At 39.7% G+C, this 21,746-nt stretch overlaps 1 pseudogene; it reads left to right on the top strand.

The window, feature by feature from the left end:
• LOC144617325 (small ribosomal subunit protein eS4, X isoform-like) overlaps positions 1-21,279 on the top strand; it is a 125,210-nt pseudogene extending 103,931 nt beyond the window's left edge.
• The last annotated feature ends 467 nt before the right edge of the window (positions 21,280-21,746 follow it).

The following is a 21,746-nucleotide window of genomic DNA, read 5'->3' as shown; positions in this document are numbered from 1 at the left end:
CCCTGCTTTGGGCTCTGTGCTGACAGCCAAAGCCTACCTGGGATTCTTCTCTTTCAGCCCCTCCCTGGCTCTCTCTCTTTCAAAACAAATAAACATTTTTTAAAAAAGCACTTATTAAATAATGTGTGTGGGGGGGCGCTCGGGTGGCTCAGTCAGTTAAGCGTCTGACTTTGGCTCAGGTCATGATCTCGGGGTTTGTGGCTTTGAGCCCTGCATCTGGCTCGGTACTGACAGCTCAGAGCCTGGAGCCTCCTTTCGATTCTGAGTCCTCCCCATCCCCTTTCTGCCCCTCCCCTACTCACTCCCTGTCTGTCTCTATCTCTCAAAAATAAATAAATGTTAAAAAATTTAAAAAAAGAAAAGAAAAAAAGTGTGTGTGTGTGTGTGTGTGTGTGTGTGTGTGTGTGTATTTACACTGGGACTTAGGTATTCTCCCAGACCATTGCATTAAGTGATGGATCAGTGACTCTTATCCTGTGTTTTTTGACTTCAGTTTTTAGACTCCAACACCTCCTCCCACATAATTAAAATCTAACCCTTATAATAAGTTAATGATTTAAAAAAGTAAGTTTATTTATTTTTGAGAGAGAGAGAGAGAGAGAGAGAATGAGCATGGGACGGGCAGAGAGAGGTGGAGACACAGCATCGGAAGCAGGCTCCAGGCTCTGAGCTGTCAGCACAGAGCCCGACGCGGGGCTCGAACTCACAAGACATGAGATCATGACCTGAGCCAAAGTCAGACGCTCACCCGACTGAACCACCCAGGCGCCCCTAATGATTCTTATAATACCCAGGATGGGTGGGCTTCCAGGTTAACGTTTGGCTGATAATATGTGGGGTGGATGGAGGAACAATAACCTGTGCTTTAAATGGATCACTCTGGTGTTTGGAAAGAATTAATAGGCCTTGCTAAACTGTTAAAATACTTTATAAATATCCATTTTTAGATTTCTGAATCTTGAAAAATGTAAGGTTCTGACAATATTGGTCAATGATGAGCTGAGTGGTTGCTTCCCCTTAATTGGAACAGGTGGCCTGTGGTTTTTCCCAGTCTCCATTGGTCCTTATTATCTTATACATTTCCCATTTTCTTCTTTGACAATTCACGTCTGGTTCCTCTATGTCAGCCTTTTATTGAGTGTTTAATAAACAATACTCTTTTTTTCTATGATGCCGTTATTATTGGTAAGAGGTTTCGTGGAAGGATGGAAAGAGTATCGGGCTTTGAGCCAGAATCTCGGAGCCCAATTAATGTGTCACTAATTACTCCAGTTACACTGGACCTTTCAGAATCTCCTAATCTGTAACAGTGAGGATAGAAACATCTGTTCCACTTCCCCACAGAGCTGCTGTGAGGATCTAATGGGGGCAATAACTCTCCTTCTCTGGCTTTCGTACCATGCAGAGTCTGCCTCTCACTTTATTCTGCCTCCCGTTTTAATTCCTCATGTAGTTTGTACGTTGTTCGTCACCACGAGGTCACTAAGTCCTTGAGGACTGGTAACGTGCTCGATTCATCTTTGCATCTCTCGTTGTTGAGCAGAGAGCTTCAAACACAGTGATGCTAAGGAATAATTTAAGTTTGGTAAGCAGTGTATAGGAGATGTTTCATAAACTGTGAGCGGATCTAAACATATACAAGTTGAGCACGTTCCTGAGTCTACATCTTGCTTCTCTGACTACCGGCCTGTAATGGGATCACCTGAGCGGTATGGGTAGGTCCACCATCCACCCGAATCTACAGGCAGAGCCTGACTGTAGCCGTGAGTTGATCGTGTTGGCAAATTTCAAGAAATCCAACTCAAAGTGACTGAAGCTCTGAAAGACTGAGAAGCTCACAGGTTGGAAATGGTCCAGGTGTGGCTTGATTGAGTACTATTTGTTCTTCTCTGATTCTTATGCCTTGGCTTTTTCTCTGTATTTCTTGTTTTACTTGAAACTGGATTGCCTAGTTGTGAAATGACAGGCATAAAATGCTGTAGCAATTTTAGGTTTCATATCTGCTCACAACACTATATAGAAGAGACGACATTTGTGTCCCAGAACTCCTAGCGAATATCCTGGTACCCATGTTCATTGGACACACAGGGTTTCGCGAAGGAGTAGGTTACCTGGAAATATGACAAGATGGGCTGCGTGACTTTGGACGATACTCATAAGGGGTGTTATTGACTTTTTTGGGTGTAACATTTCTTTTTTATGTGGAAACATGCATATTTTTTCTTGCTGCCACTCAGTGTAGTGGCGCCTTGTAGGAACTGAGATAACTGAAAATGTCCCCCTCTGACTGACTTCACTTGGGGTGCCTCATTGGTTAAAACTAATGAGAGTTCTTTCCGAAAACTGGCGTGGAATCAAATGCTGCTGCGCATTGAAGAAATTGTGGAATATCTGTCGGGGATTCAACTAGAGTGTCTGTAATGCACTGAATGTCCCTCAGCCCCACTTCTGCCCAAAGTCATATATTGATATCCTAATCTCCAAAGTCATGGTGCTTTGAGGTGAGAACTTTGGGAGGTATTAGAGTTAGATGAAGTCATGAGGGTGGAGCGCCATGATGGGTAAGTGCCCTTAGATGAAGAAAAGAAGAAGAAGAAGAAGAAGAAGAAGAAGAAGAAGAAGGAGAAGGAGGAGAAGGGAAGGAGAAAGAGGTGGGGGAGGAGGAGGATTAAGGTGGGGGAGAAGGGAGAGGGGAAAGAGGAGGAAGAAAGAAACACCATAGCGCATGCACTCTTGCATCATTTCTCTCTCTCCCTCTCTCTCACTCTCACTCTCACTCTACCATGTGAGAATATAATGAAAAGGAGGACATCTACAAACCAGGAAGGGAGCTTTCCCCAGAACCTGACCATTCACTCAAATCATGGGACTTCCAGCCTCTAGACGTGTGAGAAATAAATATCTGTTGTTTAAGCCACCCAGTCTATCGTATTTTGTTATGGTGGCCAGACATGACTAAGACAGCATCCAGTACATTGTCAGGCAGCCAGAAACCTCAGTGAGACTGGTGGCCACTTCCGTCATGTAGAATCACAACACAGAGACCAAGAAATACTTCTCTTCCTCCAATTCCATTAAGAAAAAAAAAATGACAATCATTTATCGCCATTACATTAGGCACTTTATCTCATGTAATATTCCTAATAATTCTGCAGTCAGTGTTAACATCCCCCCTCAGATAAGGAAACTGAAGCTCGTAATGTGTTAGTAAATTTTGTGTTGACACAGCTGGTAGGAGGCTATGTCAGGAGTCAGCAAATGTTTTTCTGTAAAGGGACAGATAGTTAATATTCTAGGTTCTGTGGACGATAGTGTCTGTCACAACTACTCTGTCACAAAAGCAGCCATGAACTATATGTAAACAAATGGGCATGTGGCTTGCTCCAATAAAACTATTCGTAGCCACTACAATTTGAATTTCATATAATTTTCACGTGTCATTAAATATGCTTTTTCTTTTGATTCTTTTTAACCACAAAAAAGTGCCAAAACCATTCTTCGATCATGAGCACATTAAAAGAGGCAGTACGCTGGATTTGGCCTGTGGGTCATACTTTGCTGATTCCTGAGGTACACCATATTGCCACCCAGAAAAGTCTCACTGGATTCTAGGATGGAAGTAGGGGAATTTCTGTGGCCAACTGGTGGTGAAGGCACCACTCTTAGCTTCATACCCTATGGAAAGTGCTCTCGATGACCACGTTGTCAGGGATGCACAGTCTAGAGGTTCTTCAGGACTTTTTCGGCTCTTAATGACTCTTGGACCATGGGGTCAACCCATGTACATGGATTCAAGTCTTCAGTTGTCACCAGGGCATGTTCTGTGAGGACATCATAGAATGCCTGCCTCAAATCCGGCCAACGATGTCTGTCACCTCTTTGCTGTGCTACCATTGTTTATAATTTTGCATTCATTAAGAAAACATATTCTTTAGCCTGATAATGCCTGTTAATTTTTCTGACGTATGTTTCTTTTAACACAAACATTAAAAAGATACATTTTAGGACAAGTGTTTGGTAGCTCTTTTCTTCCCCCTTTAAGAATTATCCCAGGCCACCAAAGGCAATCAGGAACCGACACCTGTCATTTAGCACCAGTTGGATTTGCTCATCAGTGATTCATCCTGGACCAAGTTCAGGACCAGCCTGAGGCAGAGGCAAGTGAGGCAGCTGCCTGGGGGAGAATCAGTACAAAGTTGAACAGGTGCCTGGAGGCCTGAATACTTCAAATATTTAAGATGGGAAGCTTGCCCACAAATAATTTTAAACACACAAATTTATCTTCTGGTTTTGCCTTCAAGTCCATTTTTGTAAAAGCATTTCAGTTTCCTTCTGTAGGTTCACTCTTCATTTTAGAAAGGTTTCATATTTTTTTTCTTTTTTTTTAACATGGAAAGTCAATATATTGTCAAATATTCAGCTTAGTGAGCTGTTTTACATTACACACACACACACACACACACACACACACACACCCAAGTCTCCAAACTAAGGGGGAGAAAAAGACTGAATCCTATAAAATCTCTTATTAAAAGTATAAGGTAGATAATTCTGCCTTTAATATTTCATTGTAATTCAGTTCTGAATTTCCGTTGTATGAACCCACTGACTTCTAGACACAGCCATAAGGAGCCATTTATGAGTACTTGTGAGCTATGGCTGTACTGGGCAAGCCTTGGTCTCCTGAATGCAATTTAAGGTAAAATTTAGGCATTTAGAATGTCTGGAGATTTCTTTCAGGGGTCAATATCCAAATCATGTGGCCCTGGGAGTTAGTTCTCATGTCCATCTGGACGGGATCAAGACTGTTGGAAGGGGGCGCCTGGGTGGCGCAGTCGGTTAAGCGTCCGACTTCAGCCAGGTCACGATCTCGCGGTCTGTGAGTTCGAGCCCCGCGTCAGGCTCTGGGCTGATGGCTCGGAGCCTGGAGCCTGTTTCCGATTCTGTGTCTCCCTCTCTCTCTGCCCCTCCCCCGTTCATGCTCTGTCTCTCTCTGTCCCAAAAATAAATAAAAAACGTTGAAAAAAAAATTTAAAAAAAAAAAAAAAAAAGACTGTTGGAAGAATGTTATTTAAATACCTTGCTTTGTGATTTTGTTTGCTGTTTGCTATCGTTATTTTTTAGTTTCTTTTTGTTTTGTTGCTTGGTCGCTCTCATTTCCTAACCTCAGCATTACCCCACTAAATGTAATTCACATTTTTTTTTTAATCTCAAAGAATAAAGGCACAAGTTTGGCACATTAACAACTTAAGAACTTGTCAAATGTCTTGGGCCTTTATTTTGTTTTCCTCTTTGCAAAATTTGTATTTCGTTTGATGCGTTTCTACTGAGTTTCTTATGTTGCTATTATTCCTAAGAAATGTCACCATTGTTCTAGCATGTCTATCAACAAAGAAGCATTTACTAACACATGTTGATGGAAACGTTACAGACAGTAGGAAAACCATCCACCCATCCTTTTACGACATTATACTGACTGAATTTCTCCCACACGTTAAGCCCTCTGTGGTTGCTGAGGATACAGTTTAAAATAGGTCAAACACGTTTCCCAAACCTGATGCAGTCACCGATCTAATAAGGGAGGTACAAAATAAGTGATATTGGGTGATGTTTTAGACTATAATGTGGTGTGTGAAAATGTCATTAAATACCAACTCTAATAGTGCTAAGTGTCCTGCCCTCCCCAAATACATATGTGACTGAGTGTGGCAGTACCTGGAGAAGGAAAAGTTGATGGGTAGATCTGGGCTGAGTAGATACTGATAAGGAATAGGACCATTATAGAATGTTTTATGAATACCCGCCTCAGTTATGAACTGGGGGTACCATCCCAGTTTTTCAACTGAAGAAATTGAAGTTCAGAGAGGTGAAGTGCCCAGGAGGGTTTGGCACTAAGTGCTCTGGCCAAGATTTGGAGAGACAGCCTCGTGCACATGTTGGTGAACATGCACGTAAGTGGAACCTCTGCCATGTTGCCGGCTTGGTGATCTTGGCATGCTGCTTAACCTCTGTGTGACTCAGTTGCTTTATCTATAGGATGGGTGTATGAAGAATCCCTCCCTCATTTAAATTACTGCAAAGATTAAATAGGTAATATTAGCCAAGAGTTTAGAACGGGACTGGCATACAACTAGATCCACATAAACATTTGCTAAATAAAATTAATTTAAAATATGAGTATCAGGTCTGTCTGACTCCAGAACCTGTTGCTTTTATACTCTGCCCTGTGCTATCTCTTGGGGCGCAGCTACTGGTACTAAGTTTATCCCTCTTTCCTTCTCTTTCCCACCAGCTGCAGCCTTGTGAGGTCAGAAGAAGAGACTCAGAGATAGGGTGGAAGTAAGGAAGCATGAATTCTCCATTCTGGCGTTATGACCATCATGCTTACTTTTTCAAAAAAAGGACTAAATTGGGTTTGTTTGGCAGGACAGGTGAAACAAACTTATTGTTTCTCTAGGGCCTTCATGGAAAGAAAATAAAACCAAGAAGGAACAAAAACCTTTCCTTTGTTTTAATGCATGACATTTCATTTGGAGGGAAGATTTCTTCCACCCTCCAACTGATGTTTTTAGACAAAACAGTTAAGTTCATATAAACAATCCCATGCCTCCTCCCAGAGGGTGTATTAACCTAGGTATTGTAGCTGGGTAGAAGTTGAATCATCTAGCAACTTAAAAAAATTTTTTAACGTTATTTATTATTGAGAGAGAGAGAGTGAGCAGGGGAGGGACAGAGGGAGAGGGAGACACAGAATCTGAAGCAGGTTCGAGGCTCTGACCTGTCAGCACAGAGCCCAACGCGGGGCTCGAACTCATGAACCGCGAGATCATGACCCGAGTAGAAGTCGGATGCTTAATCGACTGAGCCACCCAGGCGCCCCATCATCTAGCAACTTTCAGACAAGAAATGAATAAGCGAATGGCTGTTTATTTTATTTTAAAATATGTATTTAATTTAAAATAAAAATATTTATTTCTTTTTAACCGGTACAAAATTTCTAGCATTGAGGGCAAAGTAATATTGCTGCGATAGCTTTGGATGTATCTAGGATTATTTTACACCATAGGGCGCAGTTATATATTTGGTTACAAAAATTCTGATGGAAAATAGTCTCATTTTATCAACGAGACAAAGGGACTTGAAATAAATATCACTTTGATCTGCTTAGTTATTTATAACCTCTAATAAAATAGATAAATCAGGTTAGCCAGTATCTCCTTGAAGTCCAGAAATGCTGTTTTCTAGATTTTAAAAAAAGTTACCTATCAACACTCCATAGAACAAATAAATCTTATGATTAATTCTCCGTAAATAGTCTGATTCATAACATTCCCCGGGCGCAGAGTAAATCAAACTGTAAAAATGTCTGATCTGCCATAACAGGTTGATGTTTTATCAAATGATGCTAAATATTTAAGAACTGGAAAAGTAACTTAGACTGTACGCATTCTATTGTAGTAAGCCTTTTAAGAGTGTAACACCTTATTAAGGTAGAGTTACCACTGTAAATCCAATAATTTGAGTTTTGTATTAAATTGTTTTCTAAAATTTATCCATGTGCCGGCCTCAATAAATCCATAACAAGTTTAATGAAAAATTTTGAAAGATACACCAGCATGTGCTTCTCAGGGAACAACTCGGGTGTCTGGCTTCACCTTTATAAATGAGCTAACTCGATTTTAAGTTTCATTATTTTTCTTTTATTTGTCATCTTCTGGAAAAGCTTAATTTCTCTAGCCCTTACACTGTCCAACTTCTGGCTGAGAATACCAAATCCAACAACTGCAACTCTTTGAATCGCAGTTTAATCCTCTCTGCAGTGGAGAATAACTTTACCTCTTTTATGGTCTTGTGAGAATTAACTAAAATTCTACATGGAAAGCTCTTGGAAAAAGTACTTGGCAAATATTAAACACGCAATAAAAAGACACTACTGTTAATATTAAAATTAAAAATGGACATTCATGCGCCTGCCCAGGCACAAAGTGAGACTTTGAGAAATGTTTTCTCTTCCTTTCCAGTATTCTTCTTTTTTTTTTTTAATTTTTTTTTAACGTTTATTTATTTTTGAGACAGAGAGAGACACAGCATGAACGGGGGAGGGGCAGAGAGAGAGGGAGACACAGAATCGGAAGCAGGCTCCAGGCTCTGAGCCATCAGCCTAGAAGCAAGCTCCAGGCTCTGAGCCATCAGCCTAGAGCCCGACGCGGGGCTCGAACTCGCCGACAGCAAGATCGTGACCTGAGCTGAAGTCGGACACTTAACCGACTGAGCCACCCAGGCACCCCACCAGTATTCTTCTTCTTCTTCTTCTTCTTCTTCTTCTTCTTCTTCTTCTTCTTCTCCTTCTTCTTCTTCTTCGGTAAGATAAAGTAATTTTTAAAAAATTTTTAATCTCTATTTCCAAGAGGTTATCATGTTTTTGTTAAAAAAATTTCAACCCATAAATGTAAGACCTTTAAAGGAAATGAAGTTGATTAATTGATACATACATTCAGCAAATACAGCAGTGAACCTCTCTGTGACAGACTATACTCATGTTCAGAATAAACAAAAAGGATAATGAATGCACTATACCTCTTAGTCCAAGCACCTCACCACTGAAAGGGAGATAAAGTGCAAAATGGGTTTTACAATTTTGCCATTCGTGGGTAAAGTGTTATAATGGGAGTATTAGAGATGTTTGGTAGAACCCAGAACTTACTAAGTTTTAAAGCTAATGACCAATGTTTGTTAAGCACGTTACCAATATCTGAGTATTGGTTGCTTACTTACATCTACTTATATAAAGATTGGGATTTTGTTCCTTGCCTTTGTAGTTCTCACAATAAATCAAACAGTAAAAGTATATAGTATCGAGAGTGTAGTAATAATACAAATCAGCAATATAAGTAACGTCAGATTGCAGCGACAAACCACCTCAAAGGAGGGAGAAGTCAATTAGGGTCGAATTTTCTTCAAAAGAGGCTTTCTGGTGGAAGAAAGGGCTTTAACTGGTTTTTGATATATAGATAGGACTGAAGTACCTAGAGACTATAGAAAGGAGATCTTTCTAGGCTTGTGTCAAGTTTTTAGGCTCGCCCAGGTACCGATACAGAAAAGTGCCAGTGGAAAGCCCTGGGCTGGCCAGTGCTGCTTTTTGGCTACACGAAAGCTTTCTGGGAGATTCAAGAGACAGCCCGTGGATTCTGAGGTTCCTTGATTACAAAGTAAGGCGATCATCTCTTGGAGGCATAGGAGAGAGTTATCGTCCCCTCTACATATTAGGTAATTAATAAATAATTCAAAATAAAAGAATGTGTACCTGCTTGTATTCGTGCCCTCACAAAGTGCATTTTGAAAACAGGAGGTGCTAAACTAGAGACCCAGTTAGGGATTGAGCTAATAAACCAGCAAGAGACAACTAAAAGTACTTCCTGTGTACAGAGTTGAAAAAGTCATACTCAATAGCTTTATTCTAATAGACCGCAGTAATTTAAAATGGCAAAGTTACAGAGGACAGGTTGCAAAGCCTCAGTGAATTGAAATCAGGTAACCACTGGTCCTTTGTCTCAGATCTCAGGTGAGTACCGTGGAAGGAGGAGCACCTAAGACCTGGGAGCACCCGTCCTTAGGTTCGGATTTTTACTTCTCTACATACAGTTCGCTAATATTAAGACAATATGTCAATAAGGCACTGATTTTGCCCCAAGTCTTACTATTATAATATGCAACTGTTTTTATTTTCTTCCATTTCCCTTAGTCTTTACCCTGTGAAAAGCTCTTTTCAAAAAGTCTTCGTCATTAAATACCTGCAATTTTGTAGTCTTTATTTTCACCAGCTCCATTGCATATATTTATCTTGTTGCTTCGGTAATCATCATTACAGTTGTAACGGTTATCTGATGTTTTTTTTGACTTAATGTCTTATAATTTACTGTCTTTGTATTGTTGGGTACTTAGGTGGTTTCCTCTTTTTTTATTTTACCAGTAGAGTTAATGCTGTAATTAATAATTGTATGCATCCAGTCGTGTTCCTTTTTTGAATTATTTCTTTAGGATACACTCTCGGGAGAGATATTACTGGGTCAAAGGTATAAAGGTTTTTATAGCTTTTCAGACAGGTTGCCAAATTGCTTTCCGAAAGGATTTTACTACATCAATTTATAATACCCCAGGTGCCTCTCCTAATAATAATGCGTGTATTTTCACTCACTTACTATCCCATGCTATCCATTACAGCATCGTCTATGAGTATCCAAGCTGAGGATCAGGTGGATTATTCTTATTTCATCTCTATTCTCCCAAAGATAATCATGTCTTCTTCTGTTGCTTTAATACCATGAGGAAACTCCTGTTCCCATTTATGGCCCCCTGCAGAATCACTATCATCTAGGATTTTCCTTACGATAGGCAGAGGATAATTGGGACTTCTGCCTCATTGAGAGAAATTTTTTGAAAAGACTTTGCAGAGGGAAGAATAATGGATTAAGACAGAATCAGTGACACTCAGTATTTGTTGAGCCAACTAGGTTTCCCTGGCCTCCCAGGATGTTAGAATCTAATCTAGTATTTTATCTTTTCGATAAATTATTTATAAATCCATGATTACTTGTGATTTTGTGCAGACCCTCTGGTTCAGGAAAGCATTATTGTTGCAACATTTCCTCCTCAAACACATAAGGCACAAGGATCATTAAGAGTGCTCATTTGGCGGAAGACCTGGCCTCAGATTCTGATGCCACAGCGTCTAAACCTTAAGGCTATGGAAACTGATATGAATTCTCTAACCCTTGAATTTCTCATTCATTAAAAGAGGATGGTATTAACTCCTACATTATCCTACTGTGAAGACTGAATGAGATAATGCAGGTAGAGAGTTCTGTGGAATGCTTAGAACATGGCACACCCCCAATAAATATTAACCCTTAGAAGACAATAGCACAGATTAAATATGTTTTCTCCATTAAAGCTAGTTGAAATATACCAAGCCCAGTGGTGGGAAAATCTGACATACTGTTTCAAATATACTGAGAGTATTTCTGAAACATTTTCCAGCCCTGGGTGTATGAGAACATTTGTTGAAAGCTATCAATCCTCTCTCCCTAGAAAAATACAAGCTGCCTCCAAGCTCTCTAAGCTGAGTTCGCTAACCTCAGGTTAAAATCCCTCTTTTTATATTTAATTACAAATATGAAGAAACCAAGCCTCCAAGAACTTGTGTTCAATATTGCATAATTTTCTAAAATCATAAAGCAGATCAGAATAACTATGCCTGCTATTTTTCTAAAAATGTATATTCAGAAGCATCCAGTGACAGCTGAACTTAGTTTTTTTCTGTAAAGACAAAGACTGTAAAACAAAAGTTCATTTTTATGAAAACAGAATTTTCAGTCATTTTGACTATTTTTTTCCCTACCAATGTCAAGGATTACATTTGCTAGACAATATAGAAATTTTACTTCTTTGGGGTGCCTGGGGAGCTCTGCCGATTAAGTGTCCAACTCTTGATTTTGGCTCAGGTCATGATCACATGGTTCCTGAGATCAAGCCCTGTGTCGGGCTCCCCCTCCTTCTGCCCCTCGCCTGCTGGTGCCCATGCACACACACACACACACTGTTTCTCAAACAAACAAACAAACAAACAACCAAAAATAATAAAAAAAGATATTTTACTTCTTTATATTTTCTAATTCACATTTTCTGGTGTATCATTCCTGCCCAGCCTCTGTTACAGACCAGGAAACATCAACACATTTAGTTATACGGTATCAACTTTCAAGATTATTGAGTCAGAGGCAAGTCACAAAAGAGAATTATTTTCCCCCCGAGGCTTAGTTCTTCATAGTGTCTAATTACATTTAAAGTTCTGTACATCCTAATGTTTTCAAAGTTCAAAGAAATAGAAAAAGCAACTCATATTTCCTTAAAATCGGGGGGAGAGATCTACAGTGAAAGGAAGATGCCTGATCCACAGATCCTTAAGAGTTAGTAGATAAGTAGATTTATAAAAATAGTAAGCCATGTACTTAAGACACTTCTTCCTTTATCTAAAAATCTACCTTTCTGTTTATATGGCAAATAGATAATGAGTAAAGAGTAGAAAATATGGAAGTAGGTCCCGGAATACCTGTTACACATGTCAATCTAATTTAATATATTATAAATGTGATAGTTTACTTGGTGAAATTATTCTATAGGGTTGCAGATATGACTGGGTGCCTATATAATTTAATAGATATGTCAACATAATTTAATATATCATAAACGAGGTATTTTATTTGGTGATATTATTTCATAATGGTGCAGGTAAGATGGGCTGCCTATCTGGTAAAAATATAAGATTGGATCCTGTAGCGGATGCTATGATGTGTTTCCAGATTCCTCCTCTCTCCCAGCGGCTGAGAGGGTTCCTTATAGACGGTCTTGTCAATCTTGTTTGGAATTGCCCAGCTGAAAAAAACTGCTTAACCCAAGTCATAGCACCTACCCAGGGCAGCCCTTGACCAATAATTGGACCAGCCTCCTCACTCTATTCCAGTTTTGGAGGCTTCACGGACTTGACTAGAGCCCTCACTGAGATGTCATGGCCATCCAGCTACTCCCTCAGCCCAATCTTACTTCCACAGGTTATAATCCCAAGAGCATGCCATGATACACTGTGTGCTCAGTACATCTTCATTTTAGAGTCAGTGTCCCAGGGAACCAACCTGTGTCAGACTCCAGTCTTAATCTGAATTTATCAATTCCGTATGTAAAATTAAATAAACAATACAAATAAAAATATGGTCAGAAAATCTAGAAGACTATATTTACCTACGGGAGAAACTTTCTTAATCAGGACTAGAAACCCAAGGCATTAAAAAAAAAGATGGACATATATTAATACGATTAAAATTCTCCTGTATGACAAATATTTTTGGTTACTCCTTTTCTTCCTTTCATTCTTTAAAAAATCTGTTCCAAATGGGATTTTTCCACATCATATATTTTTAAGTACTTGATAAATATGTATTGCATTAATGAATAAATAGATAGCAAAAAAATAGCAAAATAAATTCTAAAGATAAACATTTGATTTTAGAAAAAAAAGTATTTTTGATTCAGACCTCAATTTATAATATTCAATAGCTCCTCAATTTTGACTAAAAGGAAACAACCCAACAGAAAAATGTGTAAATGTGGGAAAGCAAAGAAGCAAATGTAGACATATCACAGACATACGGGAAAAAAAATGTTAAAGCTCAAAAAATTCAAGGAAATGTAATTCCTAATGAAATTATATTTTTACATCCATTACGGTAATTTAAACAAAGAAATAAAAAAGAGAAAAAAACATCTATTGCTGGTGAAAACTTGGAACTGTTAGAGTTTTTCCAAGAATACTCTCATAACATCTCTAGAATTAAAAATACACATACGTTTGGAACAAGAAATTTTATCTTGAAACTTTTCTTGACAGATAAAAAGTACCAGAACCTTGGAACATAAGAGTCTAGAGTAGTAAAGCAACTATGGCCAAAAAAAAAGAAGAAAGAAAAGAAAAGGGAATGTTCTTCAGTAAGAAAACGATTTGATCAATCATGAGACATGTACACATATCCTGGAATATGTTACAGTTATTGAAGATAATGAATTAGAGCTGTATGCCCACTGTGGTGTACAAAACAGGTGTGGGAGGAGATGGTGGGGACAAATTACCTGGATAAAAGCAAGAAGGTGGTTCATTGTCTGTCATCCGTATGCTTAACTAGAAGTCACCCGGCTGTTTAGTACTTTTGTATGCTGGTGATTCCAATAGCATTAATGGTACATTCTTCTCCACCAGTCAATATCCTTCTCCTATTGACTGGTATCCCATTGTGTTCTTGGTATCCCACTGCCTTGCTCTTGGTATCCCATTATGTTCCAGTTAACTTGGGAACCTTTCCATAAAGTGCTGTGTTGAGTGGCAAAAGAAAAATACAAAATTTGTATATCATGTATTCGGTTTTTTTTTTAAATAAAGGTCAAAAATCCTGTACCTATACCCAAATGTATGTGAGGATACATCACACATGTAATGCATTGCAGAGATATTCATACATGATTAAAAGGATTATCTGAGCATTAGAAGAAAGATTGAAGGCCACCTACTAGACTGTGAACATGGGCTCTGGGGGGCTGGGAGAGAGCAGTGGAGAGGAAGGAAAAGAGAAGGCAGGATAAGCAAAAACTAAAGTTTCAACTGCTGCATTAAAAATGTATATAGGGGGGCACCTAGGTGGCTCAGTCGGTTAAGCATCTGACTTCGGCTCAGGTCATGATCCCGCGGTTTGTGGGTTTGAGCCCCACGTCCGGCTCTGTGCTGACAGCTCAAAGCCTGGAGCCTGCTTCAGGTTCTGTGCCGCCCTCACTCTCTGCCCCTCCCCCGCTCACACTGTCTCTCTCTGTCTCTCAAAAATGAATGAATGTTAAAAAATAAAATGAAAAAAAAAAACAAGCAGAAAATAACAAATCATCATACCTTCTAAAAATGCTTATTTTTCTATTTTGAGAGAGGAGAGAGAGCAAGAGGGCATGTGCACAAGTGGCCGAGGGGCAAAAATAGCGTGCGTGAGAGAATTCCAAGCAGACCCCATGTGGGGCTTGATCCCAGGACGTTTAAATCATGATGGGAGAGCTGAAACCAAGACTCGGACACTCAACTGACTGAGCCACCCAGGCGCCCTAATGTTTCACACTTAAAAAAAACTTTTTTTAAATATTTATTTATGGGGCACCTGGTGGCTCAGTCGATTGGGCGTCCTACTTGGGCTCAGGTCATGATCTCATGGGTGTGGGTTTGAACCCAGCACGGGGGTCTGTGCTAACAGCTCAGAGCCTGGAACCTGCCTCAGATTCTGTGTCTCCCTCTCTCTCTGCCCCTCCTCCACTTGTGCTCTGTCTCTCTCTGTCTCTCAAAAATAAATAAATGTAAAAAGAAACTTTTTTTAATATTTATTTATTTTTAAGAGACAGAGAGAGATTGCAAGCAGAGGAGGGGAAGAGAGAGAGAGAGGGAGACAGAGAATCCAAAGCAGGCTCTGAGCTGTCAGTGCAGAGCCCAAGGGGGGGCTCAAACCCACAGACCATGAGATCATGACCTGAGCTGAAGTTGGACGCTTAGCCGACTGACCCACCCGGGTACCCTCCTCCCCAAATTTCTGTACTTTTAAGCTGAAATTTTGGAATCCGGATTTTGAAGCTCCATACCGTGTGAAGATTTAAGGATCTGAAATCCAATGTGAAAGGCTGCACTGACAGACCAGGGTAGGAGGAGAGCTGGTGAACTCATACGTGCCCCTAAAATCCAAGGTTCCCTTCATCAGGGGGATCCCACCACCTGCTTACCTAGCAAGTGGAGAAAACAGATTCATTTAGTACAATATGAATGCATATCCAGGATACTTACACACCACTGCAGTGCAAATTAGTATTCAGAATGAAGACAAATTTTCAACCTCATTTTCTTTAGAATGAACATAATCAAATGGTTAACAGAGAGTTCCAATCATTTTGACTTCCTCATTTCCCGGTTTGTTTGCTTATGTGTTTAGTTATCCAGGAAATTCTCACACAAATGACTTAGATTTTGACTGTAAGCTTTATAAACACAAAAGCTAAGCCTCTACTAGTTCGAAGAAAGCAGAGCTGGGGCGAGGTTGGGGGTGATAGTTTGTACCTGACACAAAGCAAACATTTTAATTATATCTAATCAGAAACAGATTTTGTTTTGAATTCCAATGTCAAAGCCAGCAGTCTGCATTGAGGAATCTGCACGGAGGCACAATAGATTTCTCCATTAGTCATTCCGGCTGCTTTGTTCATGTCACTGTGACCTTTCAGAGAACACAGTATCCTTGGAGACTTTAAAATCATGTTCTAGGTGAACCTCATAAAGTACATGAAGGCTGTGATCCTACCCCGTGTAAAATATTGTGAATTTCCTAACAAAAGAAAAAAGCGTCTTGTTTTGTTTTGCTTTGTTTTCTGGATTAAGAGACGTGTTGGGATTTAGGGATTCTATTGCTTGGATCTACGTTACTGGATTTGTAACATCAGCAACTTACTACAAATAAATAGGAAGGGTTAAATGTTTTTGAGATGAGTCTTTTAATTTTAGGCAGAGAGACAATATAGCAAATCACACAGGATGTTTGGCAAGTACAACCTTTCAATTTCATGTCTACCTTAGTGAATGGGTGGTGCTGAATTCTTTCTAACAAAGAAAAACAAAAATCGATTTCCATAAAGAGCTTCATTTTCGGGGCGCCTGGGAGGTTCAGTCATTTAAGCATCCGGCTCCTGATTTTGGCTCATGATCTCATGGTGCGTGAGTTTGAGCTCTGCGTGGGGCCCTGTGCTGACAGCATGGAGCCTGCTTGGGGTTCTCTCTTGCCTTCTCTCTCTGCCCCTCCCTCTCTCTCACTCTCAAAACTCAATAAATAAATAAGCAAACAAACCTTTTGAAAAAGTTAAAAAACCGAAGAGCTTCATTTTCAATCTCTGCAATAGGGTTTTGCCACACATTGCTTTAATTAAATATTTAAAGTCCATTTCATAAGACCACTTCCAAGGTCTTTGAGATTTTTGAGCTGCCAAACTCATATGAGTGCAGCAAGACTGGGTCATGTTGTTATTCAAATTTCTACACCTCAGATAGAATTATATCAGGGCCTATATTATTTTTAGAAAGAAATAAACTTCTATTTTGCAGACGTGGAAGCTGGGTTAAGAATTTGGATCTGTTCACCTCGGCATAGTATGTGTCACTTTGGAGTCTAATTCCTTGTCCATGTATGAAAACGGATCATTCACCCCAAGCCAAAATTCTGATAGGGCACCTTTTTCTGGAACATTCTAAAATTCGATGGCAAAAAATAAAGGCAATTAAATATTTCCTCAGATTGTAAGCAAATAGCCTGAGTCTTGCAATGACTACTTGACAAAGAATTTTGGCTTGTAGATTTTTTTAGCAAGCTTCTCAAGAAATTATTATAGTTGTTGACTTGAGACCCATTTAGTTTATTTTTGTTTCATCTTTTTGTTTTTTTTTTAATTCAACACTCATAGCATGAGTTTAAAGAACCAAAGGCAGTATAACTTATGTTTAATTTTCACATCCGTGTCCCTTAATAGCTACATTATTAATCTCTATCTGAGTTTTTAAAATTAGATAGAGATATAGAAAAAATAATCTAGGTCTAAAAGAGCTTTTGGAAACATTAAATTTTATAGATGACATGTAATGCTTGGATATATTTGAGAAAAAAAAAAGCATACTTTTGAGTTGAGTTTGATACTTTTCAACTTGCAGAAGAACCTTTCAACTTTTCAACATGGAGAAGATAACCAACCTATAAACTCAAGCACTGACCGTAAATGCAAAATTAAAAAGAAAATTAGATACAAATTTAATTAGACAAACAAATTCTAATGGTGTTTTGGAAAATAACTGAATAGGATTTATTTCCTTCCTATTCAGCTAAACCTAGTTCACCTAGTCATAATGATGAACATTTACTGCAGGTCTTAGTTTGTGTTGGGAACTCTGGTAAGCTCTTTATATGCATTATTTTATTTAAGCTCCTCAACAACCCTACGTAGTGTGCGTTTGTATTAATTATAAGAAAGCTGACTGCTATAACAATAAAACCCCGTAATTTGTCTCTTTATTAAAATCCATTTTTTTCTCACTCATAAATAACATCCAATTAATCATAGTTTGGAGCATGGGAAGGTACCTTTTTCACACAGCCATTCAAGGACTCAGACTGAAGGAGGCAATACCATATACAAAACACATGATTTCCAATAATCACTATGGACAACAAAATCCACCAATCACATGGAGGAAAAGAATGGTTGGAAGATAACATGGGATAATTTTATTGGCCAGGTTTGGAAGTAGCATACAAAGAATTCCACCATATGGTCCCACGTTACTTTAAAGAAGGCTGGGAAATGTTGACTAGCTCTGTGCCCAAAAGGAATGGGAAACTAGCAGATTTGGTGAGTAGCTAGTCAGTCTCAACCACAGAACAAGTATGGATTCTACTGTTCTGCTAAGGAAACTAAGGCTTTGTTAAGTTTCAGCTCTAGCATATGAGGGACACTAAGGCATGTCTTTTTCATGGTCTTGATTTGTGAATGCTTAGTTTATTACCTGAATAAATCTTTTATATTCTGTATTTATGTGCTGGACAAAGTCTATTATGGAAAGAGCTCCAATGTCCATTGACTGATGAATTGATAAAGAAGAAGTGGCATATATGTGTATATATATATATATATATATATATATATGCATACAATGAAATGTTACTTGGTGATCAAAAAATGAAATCTTGCCATTTGCAACAATGTGGATGGAACTAGAGTGTATTGTGCTAACAAAAGAAGTCAGTCAGAGACAGACAAATATCATGATTTCACTCATATGTGGAATTTAAGAAACAAAACAGATGAACATAGGGAAAGGAAATGAAAAATAAAATAAGAAAAAGAGAGGAAGGCAAACCATAAGATAACTCTTTTTTAAAATTTGTTTTAGTGTTTATTTATTTTTGACAGAGAGAGAGAGAGACAGGGTACAAGCTGGGGTGGGGGGGCGGGGAACAGAGAAAGAGGGAGACACAGAATCAGAAGCAGGCTCCAGGCTCTGAGCTGTCAGCACAGAGCCTGACTCGAGGCTCGAACTCACAGACTGTGAGATCATGACCTGAGCCGAAGCTGGTCGCTCAACCAACTGAGCCACCCAGGCGCCCCATAAGATAACTCTTCAATACAGAGAACAAACTGAGGGTTGCTGGAGGGAAGCAGGTGGGAGCATGGGCTAAATGGGAGACGGGTATTAAGGAGGGCACTTGCTGCGATGAGCACTGGGTGTTACGTGTAAGTGATGAATCACTGGGTTCTACTCCTGAAACCAATACTACACTGTATATTAACTAACTTGAATTTAAATTAAAAATATGTGTATATTTTAAAAAGTCTATGCTTCTTGATATAACACCCAGTTTGTATGTAATAGATGTTCAATAAATAGTTTGATGAAGTCGGTTAAACATCTGACTTCAGCTCAGGTCATGATCTCACGGTTCATGAGTTCGAGTCCCACACTGGATGGGCTTGATCTCTGCTCTGGGTGAGCACGAGCCCTGCCTTGGGTGAGCCCCACTTTTCTCTCCCTCTCTCTCTGTCTCTGCCCCTTGTGCGATTCTCTCTCTCTCTCTCCCTCTGCCCCTGGCTCACTCGTGCCCTCTCTCTTAAAAAAAAAAAAAAGTTTGATTAAACATTTTTCAAGTAAACTAAAAAAAACCACTTTGGGACTTGTATTTATTTTTATTTTTTGACTTTACTTATTTATTAAGAGAGAGAGAGTGAGCATGAATGGGGGAGGGGCAGAGAGAGAGGCAGAGCGAATCCCAAGCAGGCTCCACACTGCCCGCACAGAGCCAGACGCAGGGCTTGAACTCATGAACCGTGAGATCATGGCCTGAGCTGAAACCAAGAGTCAGACACTTAATGACTGAGCCACCCAGGCGCGCCTGCAAGTAAACTTTCATTTTATTTGGCAGCTGGTTAAATCCTTGTAGGTTTTCAGTAGCCAGATACATAAAAATTAAGCATGTGATGAAACTAAATAGTCAAAGGAGTCTTGGTTGGATAATGGCTCTATTTGGCAAGTCTAAACTGACTGACAATCAAAGGCAATGAAATGACAACCTGGTGTAGCTGAATGAAAGACAGCATATATCCAGACCTGCACGTAGTGCCTTTGCTGAACTGCAGGCAGGCTTGGACCACCGGGAAAGGGACCCGCGAGTGCAACAGGCTGTGAATAGCCCAGCTCACCATAGTCTCTTCTCTGAGCATCTGAATCTTTACCTAAGCAATTCAGGGATGAAGAAAAGATGGGTAAAATGGATTCTTGTAAAAACTGAAGTCCTTAAGAGATTATCCATTAATTTGTGCTACCTGGATCTGGGTAAGATCCAAGCTCTTGTCCTCTCTGAGGCCAAGTTGACTTTGAGCTATTCCTTTGACTTTGTGAGCCATAGTTCCAACAAGTTTCTCTTTTGAATAATTTTGCTACCATTTCTGTTGCGTTCAAGTTAGAACAGTAGCAAACAATATCATATGTATCACCAGGGTATTATTTTATTGTATCGCTAGCCTCAACAGCAATTAGAAAGTAAACTGTTTATGAATTTTAAGGGGTGCCTCGTTGGCTCAGTTGGTTAAGCCTCTGACTCTCGATTTTGGCTCGGGTCATGATCTCACAGTTTGTGAGATGGAGGGAGCCCTGTGTTGGGCTTTGCGCTGACAGCCCAGAGCCTTCTTGGGATTCTCTCTCTCCTATCTCTGCCCCTCCCCAGCTCATTCTCATTCCCCCTCTCTCTCTCTCTCTCTGTCTCTCTCTCAAAATAAATGAACTTAAAAAATAGAATTTTAAGTCAGTTTGGTCACCCAGGGAATAAAGTGTAAGAGAGCTAAAACTGTTCTTTTATCAAAAACCAATCAAGTTTGGCTTTTCCGTGCCTAGCACAGCCCTGGCTTGTGAGCCCAAGAAGCAGCTGAAATGTGTAGCAGCTCTAAAGCACCAGATGCTGGATCAAGTGACCAGCGTGTTTGCTCCTCGCTTATCTGCCAGGCCTCCAAACCGAGAGAACGTCTTCCCCTCATCATTCTCCCAAGGAACAGAGTCGAGTGTGCCTTGTCAGGAGCTGATGTAAAGAAGACCTGAGTGCCGTGGTTCCTCAAGATTGATGGCACGGTCTGAAATGATGCTACCTACCCTGCCGGCTTAATGGATGCCATCAACATTGACAAGACCGGAGAAAAGTTCCATCTGACCTAGGACACCAAGTTTTACTTTGTTGTTCATCATTTTACACCCGAGAAAGCTAAGCACAAGATGTGTAAGGTGAGGAAGATCTTTGTGGGCACACACAGAATCCCTCAACTGGTGACTGATTCACTATTCGGATTGATTTTGAGATTGGCCGGATTGCCAATTTCATCACGTTTGACACTGGTAATCTGTGTGTATGGTGACTGGAGGGGCCAACTGAGGAAGAACTGGTGTGGTCATCAACAGAGGGAGACATTCTGGTTCTTTGGATATGTTAATGTGAAAGATAGGATGGCACCAGCTTTGCAACCCAGCCCTCCAACATTTTCACTTTTGGTGAATGCAACAAATTATGGATTTCTCTTCCCCAAGGAAAAGATATCCATCTCACCATTGTTGAAGAGAGAGACAAGAGTGAGTGAAATGATTGGGAAGGTCTTTGTATTTAATTAAAGATAATACAGCATGATTTTTTGACGTATGCCCAGTTACTACAACATCTGGTTGTTGTTCAAAGTGACTTTTTTATCAGCCCCAGTGACCCAGTCGCCAATGAGAAGTACATATAGTCAATGACTTATTGTCCATCACTTGCTGTCTGTCTGTCATCTAACTAATGAATTAAACTCTTTCTGGAGGCAAAATTCATTCCAAACTTCATTGAGCTTTCAGACTCTTAAAGTTCACAAGGCAATCTTGTTCAATCTTGTTCAGAATATAAATATTCTGAGCTAAGGAAGACAGGAAAGGCGCATACATTCTCAGCAGGTCTTGGGGGCCAAATCTAAGCAGATTTTTTTTGTTAGCGTAAAACCTCTGGGCCTTGTATTCTAACTTTTAAATTAATATAGATTTTTGCATTCATCTCTCGAAAATATCCATGTTTGTT

This window comes from Panthera onca, chromosome C1 (genome assembly GCF_046562875.1).
Source record: "Panthera onca isolate mPanOnc1 chromosome C1, mPanOnc1 haplotype 2, whole genome shotgun sequence".
NCBI classification, from domain to species: Eukaryota; Metazoa; Chordata; class Mammalia; order Carnivora; family Felidae; genus Panthera; species Panthera onca.
This window is presented reverse-complemented; position numbering and strand designations above follow the sequence as displayed.